At 41.2% G+C, this 11097-nt stretch overlaps 1 protein-coding gene across 1 annotated transcript in view; it reads right to left on the reverse strand.

Moving 5' to 3' along the window:
- LOC133650228 (engulfment and cell motility protein 1) overlaps positions 1–11097 on the reverse strand; it is a 156053-nt gene that overhangs the window by 17060 nt on the left and 127896 nt on the right. The gene's annotated exons all lie outside the window — the stretch shown is intronic.

An 11097-nucleotide genomic window follows, 5' to 3' on the forward strand; every position in this document is an offset into this window, starting at 1 on the left:
AACCCATATTCAGTTGAATATGCTACAAAGACAACATATTTGATGTTCAAACTGATAAACTTTTTTTTTTTTGCAAATATTCATTAACTTTAGAATTTGATGCCAGCAACACGTGACAAAGAAGTTGGGAAAGGTGGCAATAAATACTGATAAAGTTGAGGAATGCTCATCAAACACTTATTTGGAACATCCCACAGGTGAACAGGCAAATTGGGAACAGGTGGGTGCCATGATTGGGTATAAAAGTAGATTCCATGAAATGCTCAGTCATTCACAAACAAGGATGGGGCGAGGGTCACCACTTTGTCAACAAATGTGTGAGCAAATTGTTGAACAGTTTAAGAAAAACCTTTCTCAAGCAGCTATTGCAAGGAATTTAGGGATTTCACCATCTACGCTCCGTAATATCATCAAAGGGTTCAGAGAATCTGGAGAAATCACTGCACGTAAGCAGCTAAGCCCGTGACCTTCGATCCCTCAGGCTGTACTGCATCAACAAGCGACATCAGTGTGTAAAGGATATCACCACATGGGCTCAGGAACACTTCAGAAACCCACTGTCAGTAACTACAGTTGGTCGCTACATCTGTAAGTGCAAGTTAAAACTCTCCTGTGCAAGGCGAAAACCGTTTATCAACAACACCCAGAAACGCCGTCGGCTTCGCTGGGCCTGAGCTCATCTAAGATGGACTGATACAAAGTGGAAAAGTGTTCTGTGGTCTGACGAGTCCACATTTCAAATTGTTTTTGGAAACTGTGGACGTTGTGTCCTCCGGACCAAAGAGGAAAAGAACCATCCGGATTGTTCTAGGCGCAAAGTGTAAAAGCCAGCATGTGTGATGGTATGGGGGTGTATTAGTGCCCAAGACATGGGTAACTTACACATCTGTGAAGGCTCCATTAATGCTGAAAGGTACATACAGCTTTTGGAGCAACATATGTTGCCATCCAAGCAACGTTACCATGGACGCCCCTGCTTATTTCAGCAAGACAATGCCAAGCCACGTGTTACATCAACGTGGCTTCATAGTAAAAGAGTGCGGGTACTAGACTGGCCTGCCTTATGAGTTTGAACATCAAATATGTTGTCTTTGTAGTGCATTCAATTGAATATGAGTTGAAAAGGATTTGCAAATCATTGTATTCCGTTTATATTTACATCTAACACAATTTCCCAACTCATGGAAACAGGGTTTGTATATACTGTATATATATATATATATATATATATATATATATATATATATATATATATATATATATATATATATATATATATATATATATATATATATATATATACTGTATGTATATATACATACACATATGTATATATATTCACATATATACATACATGCATGTGTGTATATAGTATGTATGTATACGTGTACATATATTCATACATACATATACAGGTGAAACATAAAAATGTAGCATAAAGTTCATTAATGTCAGCAATGAAGTCATGATAATAATCAATGATATGAACTCATTGCAAGAAAAGTGAGATATGTCAGGCCTTTATCTTTTACCATTTTAATGATCACGGCTGAATTATTTTTAATTAACCTACATTTACTGATATATTTAATTTGAGGTTTTCATAAACTGTAACTATGTGAAAATAAGTCTTAGAAAGAAGACTTGAAATAGTATTGATCTAAGGTTATCATTGACTATTGACTGTTATTACTCATTGCTTACCCTTTTAACTATAAGTTAATTAAGCAATTAGCACAGGTGAAACACCCCATATTGTCTGGCATCCTGACTCTTCCAAACTTTGCCTTTCATCAACCCGACTGGGATTCGAACCCAGAGCCAAGGGTGTTAACCACTCAGCTTTCCTGGGTCTCATTGGGAGAAAATATGGGTCCTTACCCAGTAATCCAGGACCCCTGTCTCAGTAAACTACCATAGAGCTGAAACTAAATGGACCCGACTGGGATTCAAACCCAGATCCAATTATTGAGAGTGAGTGGTGTTAAGCACTGAACTGTCCTGGTCCTGGTCCTGGTCCTGGTCCTGGTGGAAACTATTGCATTCATTGATATGTGTTTCTTCAAACCTAAGTAGTCTTGGTATGTGTTATATGTGTTTTATGTCGCACGTTTGCACCAAGAAACATTCCTAGTTTGTGAACCCGTTCTCAAACAATGGCAATAAAACTATTCTGATTCTGATTCGGATTCGGATTCGGAATTCACTAAAAACTGGACTACACACACAGCATAAGTGATTGTAGCAGAGCATTGAGTGTGTACCTAGTCGGTGTTGAGCGCCTACTTAGTCTGTGTTGAGTGTGTACCTAGTCTGTGTTGAATGCGTACTTAGTCTGTGTTGAGTGCATACTTAGTCTGTGTTGAGTGTGTACCTAGTCTGTGTTGAGTGTGTACCTAGTCTGTGTTGAGTGTGTACCTAGTCGGTGTTGAGTGTGTACCTAGTCGGTGTTGAGCGCCTACTTAGTCTGTGTTGAGTGCGTACCTAGTCTGTGTTGAATGCGTACTTAGTCTGTGTTGAGTGTGTACCTAGTCTGTGTTGAGTGTGTACCTAGTCTGTGTTGAGTGTGTACCTAGTCGGTGTTGAGCGCCTACTTAGTCTGTGTTTAGTGTGTACCTAGTCTGTGTTGAGTGCGTACTTAGTCTGTGTTGAGTGCGTACCTAGTCAGTGTTGAGTGCATACTTAGTCTGTGTTGAGTGCGTAGTTAGTCTGTGTTGAGTGCATACTTAGTCTGTGTTGAGTGCGTAGTTAGTCTGTGTGGAGTGTGTACTTAGTATGTGTTGAGTGTGCATACTTAGTCTGTGTTGAGTGCGTACTTAGTCTGTGTTGAGTGTGCGTACTTAGTCTGTGTTGAGTGCATAGTTAGTCTGTGTTGAGTGTGCATACTTAGTCTGTGTTAAATGCGTACTTAGTCTGTGTTGAGTGTGCATACTTAGTCTGTGTTGAGTGCGTACTTAGTCTGTGTTGAGTGCATACTTAGTCTGTGTTGAGTGTGTACCTAGTCTGTGTTGAATGCGTACTTAGTCTGTGTTGAGTGCATACTTAGTCTGTGTTGAGTGTGTACCTAGTCTGTGTTGAGTGTGTACCTAGTCTGTGTTGAGTGTGTACCTAGTCGGTGTTGAGTGTGTACCTAGTCGGTGTTGAGCGCCTACTTAGTCTGTGTTGAGTGCGTACCTAGTCTGTGTTGAATGCATACTTAGTCTGTGTTGAGTGTGTACCTAGTCTGTGTTGAGTGTGTACCTAGTCTGTGTTGAGTGTGTACCTAGTCGGTGTTGAGCGCCTACTTAGTCTGTGTTTAGTGTGTACCTAGTCTGTGTTGAGTGCGTACTTAGTCTGTGTTGAGTGCGTACCTAGTCAGTGTTGAGTGTGTACCTAGTCAGTGTTGAGTGCATACTTAGTCTGTGTTGAGTGCGTAGTTAGTCTGTGTTGAGTGCATACTTAGTCTGTGTTGAGTGCGTAGTTAGTCTGTGTGGAGTGTGTACTTAGTCTGTGTTGAGTGTGCATACTTAGTCTGTGTTGAGTGCGTACTTAGTCTGTGTTGAGTGCATAGTTAGTCTGTGTTGAGTGTGCATACTTAGTCTGTGTTAAATGCGTACTTAGTCTGTGTTGAGTGTGCATACTTAGTCTGTGTTGAGTGCATACTTAGTCTGTGTTGAGTGCATACTTAGTCTGTGTTGAGTGCATACTTAGTCTGTGTTGAGTGTGCATACTTAGTCTGTGTTGAGTGTGCATACTTAGTCTGTGTTGAGTGCGTACTTAGTCTGTGTTGAATGTGTACTTAGTCTGTGTTGAGTGCGTACTTAGTCTGTGTTGAGTGCATACCTAGTCTGTGTTGAGTGTGCATACTTAGTCTGTGTTGAGTGTGTACTTAGTCTGTGTTGAATGCGTACTTAGTCTGTGTTGAGTGAGTACTTAGTCTGTGTTGAGTGCGTACTTAGTCTGTGTTGAATGCGTACTTAGTCTGTGTTGAGTGTGTACCAAGTATGTGTTGAGTGTGTACCTAGTCGGTGTTGAGCGCCTACTTAGTCTGTGTTTAGTGTGTACCTAGTCTGTGTTGAGTGCGTACTTAGTCTGTGTTGAGTGCGTACTTAGTCTGTGTTGAGTGTGTACTTAGTCTGTGTTGAGTGAGTACTTAGTCTGTGTTGAGTGCATACATAGTCTGTGTTGAGTGCGTACTTAGTCTGTGTTGAGTGCGTACTTAGTCTGTGTTGAGTGCGTACTTAGTCTGTGTTGAATGCGTACTTAGTCTGTGTTGAGTGCGTACTTAGTCTGTGTTGAGTGCATATATAGTCTGTGTTGAGTGCGTACTTAGTCTGTGTTGAGTGAGTACTTAGTCTGTGTTGAGTGTGTACTTAGTCTGTGTTGAATGCATACTTAGTCTGTGTTGAGTGTGTACCTAGTCGGTGTTGAGCGCCTACTTAGTCTGTGTTTAGTGTGTACCTAGTCTGTGTTGAGTGCGTACTTAGTCTGTGTTGAGTGCGTACCTAGTCAGTGTTGAGTGTGTACCTAGTCAGTGTTGAGTGCATACTTAGTCTGTGTTGAGTGCGTAGTTAGTCTGTGTTGAGTGCATACTTAGTCTGTGTTGAGTTGAGTGCGTACTTAGTCTGTGTTGAGTGCGTACCTAGTCAGTGTTGAGTGCGTACCTAGTCAGTGTTGAGTGCATACTTAGTCTGTGTTGAGTGCGTAGTTAGTCTGTGTTGAGTGCATACTTAGTCTGTGTTGAGTGCGTAGTTAGTCTGTGTGGAGTGTGTACTTAGTCTGTGTTGAGTGTGCATACTTAGTCTGTGTTGAGTGCGTACTTAGTCTGTGTTGAGTGTGCGTACTTAGTCTGTGTTGAGTGCGTAGTTAGTCTGTGTTGAGTGTGCATACTTAGTCTGTGTTAAATGCGTACTTAGTCTGTGTTGAGTGTGCATACTTAGTCTGTGTTGAGTGCGTACTTAGTCTGTGTTGAGTGTGCATACTTAGTCTGTGTTGAGTGTGCATACTTAGTCTGTGTTGAGTGTGCATACTTAGTCTGTGTTGAGTGTGCGTACTTAGTCTGTGTTGAATGCGTACTTAGTCTGTGTTGAGTGCGTACTTAGCCTGTGTTGAGTGCGTACTTAGCCTGTGTTGAGTGCGTACTTAGCCTGTGTTGAGTGCGTACTTAGTCTGTGTTGAGTGCATATACAGTCTGTGTTGAGTGCGTACTTAGTCTGTGTTGAGTGCGTACCTATTCAGTGTTGAGTGTGTACCTAGTCAGTGTTGAGTGCATACTTAGTCTGTGTTGAGTGCGTAGTTAGTCTGTGTTGAGTGCATACTTAGTCTGTGTTGAGTGCATAGTTAGTCTGTGTGGAGTGTGTACTTAGTCTGTGTTGAGTGTGCATACTTAGTCTGTGTTGAGTGCGTACTTAGTCTGTGTTGAGTGTGCGTACTTAGTCTGTGTTGAGTGCGTAGTTAGTCTGTGTTGAGTGTGCATACTTAGTCTGTGTTAAATGCGTACTTAGTCTGTGTTGAGTGTGCATACTTAGTCTGTGTTGAGTGCGTACTTAGTCTGTGTTGAGTGTGCATACTTAGTCTGTGTTGAGTGCGTACTTAGTCTGTGTTGAGTGCGTAGTTAGTCTGTGTTGAGTGTGTATACTTAGTCTGTGTTAAATGCGTACTTAGTCTGTGTTGAGTGTGCATACTTAGTCTGTGTTGAGTGCGTACTTAGTCTGTGTTGAGTGTGCATACTTAGTCTGTGTTGAGTGCGTACTTAGTCTGTGTTGAGTGTGTACTTAGTCTGTGTTGAATGCATACTTAGTCTGTGTTGAGTGAGTACTTAGCCTGTGTTGAGTGTGTACTTAGTCTGTGTTGAGTGTGTACTTAGTCTGTGTTGAATGCGTACTTAGTCTGTGTTGAGTGCGTACTTAGTCTGTGTTGAGTGTGCATACTTAGTCTGTGTTGAGTGCATACTTAGTCTGTGTTGAGTGTGCATACTTAGTCTGTGTTGAGTGTGCATATGCTGTCCCAAATGTTACAGACTTTGCAGAAAAGATGGCAATTGTTTCTTCTTCTCTCCTTTTTGGTGCTAAATTGCAACCACTTTATTTCAATGACTTTTTTTTATCTGACAGCTTTTTTTCCTGCTTCTCATTTAATCATTAACAAAATAATATTTTATGTTTGTACTATTTTGGATGCTTTGACTGTAAAACAATAGTACTTCCACTTTTTTTTTTACTACGTGTTTCTGTACTTCTTAGTGTAAATACTATAAAGTGAAAATATAAATACCTTACTGTAAATACTACGAAGTGTAAATATAAATACCTTAGTGTAAATACTACAAAATGTAAATATAAAGACCTTCCAAGTGTAAATACTACAAAGTGTAAATATAAATACCTTACTGTAAATATAAATACCTTAGTGTAAATACTACAAAATGTAAATATAAACACCTTACCGTAAATATAAATACCTTAGTGTAAATACTACAAAGTGAAAATATAAATACCTTACTGTAAACATAAATACCTTAGTGTAAATACTACAAAATGTAAATATAAAGACCTTAGTGTAAATACTACAAAGTGTAAATATAAATACCTTACTGTAAATATAAATACCTTAGTGTAAATACTACAAAATGTAAATATAAAGACTTTAGTGTAAATACTACAAAATGTAAATTTAAAGACCTTCTTAGTGTAAATACTACAAAATGTAAATATAAAGCCCTTAGTGTAAATACTACAAAATGTAAAGACTTTAGTGTAAATATAAAGCCCTTAGTGTAAATACTACAAAATGTAAATATAAAGACTTTAGTGTAAATACTACAAAGTGTAAATATAAAGACCTTAGTGTAAATACTTCAAAGTGTAAATCTAAATACCTTAGTGTAAATACTACAAAATGTAAATTTAAAGACCTTCTTAGTGTAAATACTACAAAGTGTAAATATAAATACCTTACTGTAAATATAAATACCTTAGTGTAAATACTACAACATGTAAATATAAAGACCTTAGTGTAAATACTACAAAGTGTAAATATAAATACCTTAGTGTAAATACTACAAAATGTAAATATAAATACCTTAGTGTAAATACTTCAAAATGTAAATATAAAGACTTTAGTGTAAATACTTCAAAGTGTAAATCTAAATACCTTAGTGTAAATACTACAAAATGTAAATATAAATACCTTAGTGTAAATACTACAAAATGTAAATATAAATAATTTAGTGTAAATACTACAAAGTGTAAATATAAACACCTTAGTGTAAATACTACAAAATGTAAATATGAAGTTTTCTTCTACACTCGTCATCACAACACAAACCAAAAGGACATTTCAATATTTCCATGCTTCAAAAAAGATCAAAGTAGCACATGAAGTGTCTCCTTGAGGGTCTTAGTAGTACTCGGTGGTAGTACTCGGTGGTAGTACTCAGTGGTAGTACTCAGTGGTAGTACTACACTACAGTATTCCTCTAGTCCCTCGCAGCAGTGAGTGTGGTGTTAATCCCGTGTTTACCCCCCCACCCCCACCCCCCCGGCCACTAAATCACTGGATTCCTGGCGGCGGAGGCGTAATCCCGTTCCTAACAAAGCCCAACCCCCGCCTCACACACACACACACACACACACACACACACACACACGGGGGGGGGGGGGGGGGGGGGGGGGGGGGGGGGTAGATAAAGGATCCAGATGTGGTGGTCCTCCAGCAGGTGACAAACAGGCTAATAGACCCCATCCTGCTGCATGAGGACTACTTACATGTCACCTCCATGCTTGCCAATCGCTTCGCACGCACGCACGCAATCCCAGCGGAGGAGGATGATGATGATGATGATGATGATGGCGGCCGCTGCTATCTAATCCTCGTACGTGACGCTCTGTGTGGATTTCAGCCAGTAGGAAAATGGAGCCTCCTTGCTGGCATCCTCCACCCTTCCTCGGTCCCTCCCTCTGCCCGTCTGACAGCATCAGGCATCCTCGCTGGTGTTCATCTGCGGGCTTCAACTCTGATTGGACGCACGCCACCCTCACCTACGCCAATTGGGATGCGCCAATCCAATCACATGATAAGACCGTGTGTGTGTGTGGTTTAGACGGCGGGGGGAGGGGCGGAGGGGGGGGGGGGGGTGTGTAGGGTTTTTACTTTTCAACAGAGGGGATGGAGGCGGATGAAGACGCTCGCACAAACACAACAACAGACCACGACCACCACCACCACCACCACCACGCACGCCACCGAGAAGCATTAAGAACCCGGCCGTGGTTGGTGGAAGGTTGCTACGGCAACAGGAGGAAACGGTTGCCCCGGGAGCAGCATCAACTTCGATGCCTCCGATGACCGCACACACCGCCTTTCATTGTGCAGACGACACAAAGTGTCGTGTGTGTGTGTGTGTGCGCGCGTGCGTGCGCGCGTGTGTGCGCGTGTGTGTGTGTGTGTGTGTGTGAGTCAGACAAAACGAGGACGTCCTAAGAAGGAGGCGCGCTCAAACAAGATGATGTCGTTATGTGAGCGCTGGGACATCAATTATTTCTATTATTTATGTCTTTGTGGTGACGTAAGGATGACATGATCACAAGACACTAATTAATACCAGCCAATCATACACATCTATATTGTACTTGCACCATCTCAGTGGGGAGGTCGTGAGTTCAAAACCCCGGCCGAGTCATACCGGAGACGATAAAAACGGGAGCCGTTACCTCCCTGCTTGGCACTCGGCATCAAGGGTTGGAATTGGGGGGGTTAAATCAACAAAAATGATTCCCGGGCGCGGCCACCGCCGCTGCTCACTGCTCCCCTCGCCTCCCAGGGGGGTGATCAAGGGTGATGGGTCAAATGCAGAGGACACATTTCACCACACCTAGTGTGTGTGTGTGTGTGACAATCATTGCTACTTTAACTTAACTTTCTTCCACATATTAGAACTAAAGGGCACACTGTCTATTAACCAGTGTTGGGTTAGTTACTGAAAACCAGTAACTAGTTAGTTACTTTATTTCAAAAGTACTGTGAAAAGTAACTATTTAGTTACTCCTTTTTTTCTTGTTTTTTTTTTTTAAAGCTCCCTTTAATGCCCTTTTAGCCTTCATTTCAGTGCTGTTATTGTTGAATAATACAATCTGTTGATCAGCGCTAGGATTTTTCAAAATGGGGTCCCAGGGACCCCATCGAGTCATAAAAATGGGGTCAGACAGTACATTTTTGGGGTCCCACTTTTTTGTAAGCGTTTTGGAAAGAAACAAAAAAGATAAATTAGTGGTGAGTAGATTGCCCGGCTGGGCCTTGTTATCTAATCACCTGGGGCCTTTATTAGCAGCAGCCGGGACGAGACAAGTTGTTGGAGTGGGAGCGAGAGAGAGAGAGAAAGAGACAGACTGAGAAGACACAACGGACTGAAAAGTCCTGGCCATGGTGTTATACCCTGAATTGGTATGCAGTGTGTGGTGGTCTGAAGAACCCACTAGAGAGCAACCTCTACACCGTGTAATACTCTTCCATATCAGTAGGTGGCAGCCGGTAGCTAATTGATTTGTAGATGTGGGAAACAGCGGGAGGCAGGGTGCAGGTAAAAAGGTGTCTAATGCTTAAACCAAAAATAAACAAAAAGGTGAGTACCCCTAAGAAAAGGCAATGAAGCTTAGGGAAGGCTATGCAGAACGACACTAAAACTGAACTGGCTGCAAAGTAAACCAAAACAGAATGCTGGACGACAGCAAAGACTTACTGTGGAGCAGAGACGGCGTCCACAAAGTACATCGGAACATGACAAAGAAGGATAAAAACAACTGAAATATTCTTGATTGCTAAAACAAGTAGACGCGGGCACATGGAAGACATGAAACTGCTACAGGAAAACACCAAAAAAAGAGAGAAAAGCCACCAAAATAGGAGCGCAAGACAAGAAGTAAAACACTACACATAGGAAAACAGCAAAAGAGTCCAAATAAGTCAGGGTGTGATGTGACAGGTGGTGACAGTACACCTACTTTGAGACAAGACCTATAGTGATGCATGCTTGGTTATGCTTTAAAGTCATACCCAACAATCGCGACAACGACTTTTTACTGTCAACTGAGTTTCGTTTTTTAGTGATTTCTGCTGGTGGTGTGCCTCCGCATTTTTTCAACGCAAAAAATGTGCCTCGGCTCAAAAAAGGTTGAAAAACACTATTAACCAATACAAAAAAATATATATTTATTAGCGATGCAACGGAAGATTATTTTGATGGTCGATTAGTCGACGATTATCCTAACGATTAGTGGACTAATCGGATAAAGCGTACACATATTTAATGGCTCTAATCCACTTCTAGGTGCATTTAAGTCATTTCAGGCATGTGCTTACCAACGACAAAGACGACTAATTATTCCATAAATATGTATTAACACTAGGGCTGGGCGATATATGGAATAATAAAAATAAATAAAAAGAGAATACAACAAATCCTTTTCAACTTATATTCAATTGAATAGACTGCAAAGACAAGATATTTCATGTTCACACTGACAAATGTTGTTATTTTTTGCAAATATGAGCTCATTTGGAATTGGATGCCTGCAACATGTTTCAAAAAAGCTGGCACAAGTGGCAAAAAAGACTGAGGAAGTTGAGGAATGCTCATCAAACACTTATTTGGAACATCCCACAGGTGATCAGGCTAATCGGGAACAGGTGGGCGCCATGATTGGGTATAAAAGCAGCTCAGTCGTTCACAAACAAGGACGGGGCGAGGGTCACCACTTTGTCAACAAATGCCTGAGCAAATTGTGCAAGAACAACATTTCTCAACCAGCTATTGCAAGGAATTTAGGGATTTCACCATCTACGCTCCGTAATATCATCAGAAGGTTCAGAGAATCTGGAGAAATCACTGCACGTAAGCCATGATATTACGCACCTTGGATCCCTCAGGCGGTACTGCATCAAAAATTGACATCAGTGTGTAAAGGATATCACCACATGGGCTCAGGACCACTTCAGAAACCCACTGTCAGTAACTACAGTTGGTCGCTACATCTGTAAGTGCAAGTTAAAACTCTACTAGCCATTTATCAGCAACACCCATTTATCAACAACACCCCGACCTCATCTGTGATGGACTGATGC

Source organism: Entelurus aequoreus, linkage group LG05, assembly GCF_033978785.1.
Source record: "Entelurus aequoreus isolate RoL-2023_Sb linkage group LG05, RoL_Eaeq_v1.1, whole genome shotgun sequence".
Taxonomy (NCBI): Eukaryota; Metazoa; Chordata; class Actinopteri; order Syngnathiformes; family Syngnathidae; genus Entelurus; species Entelurus aequoreus.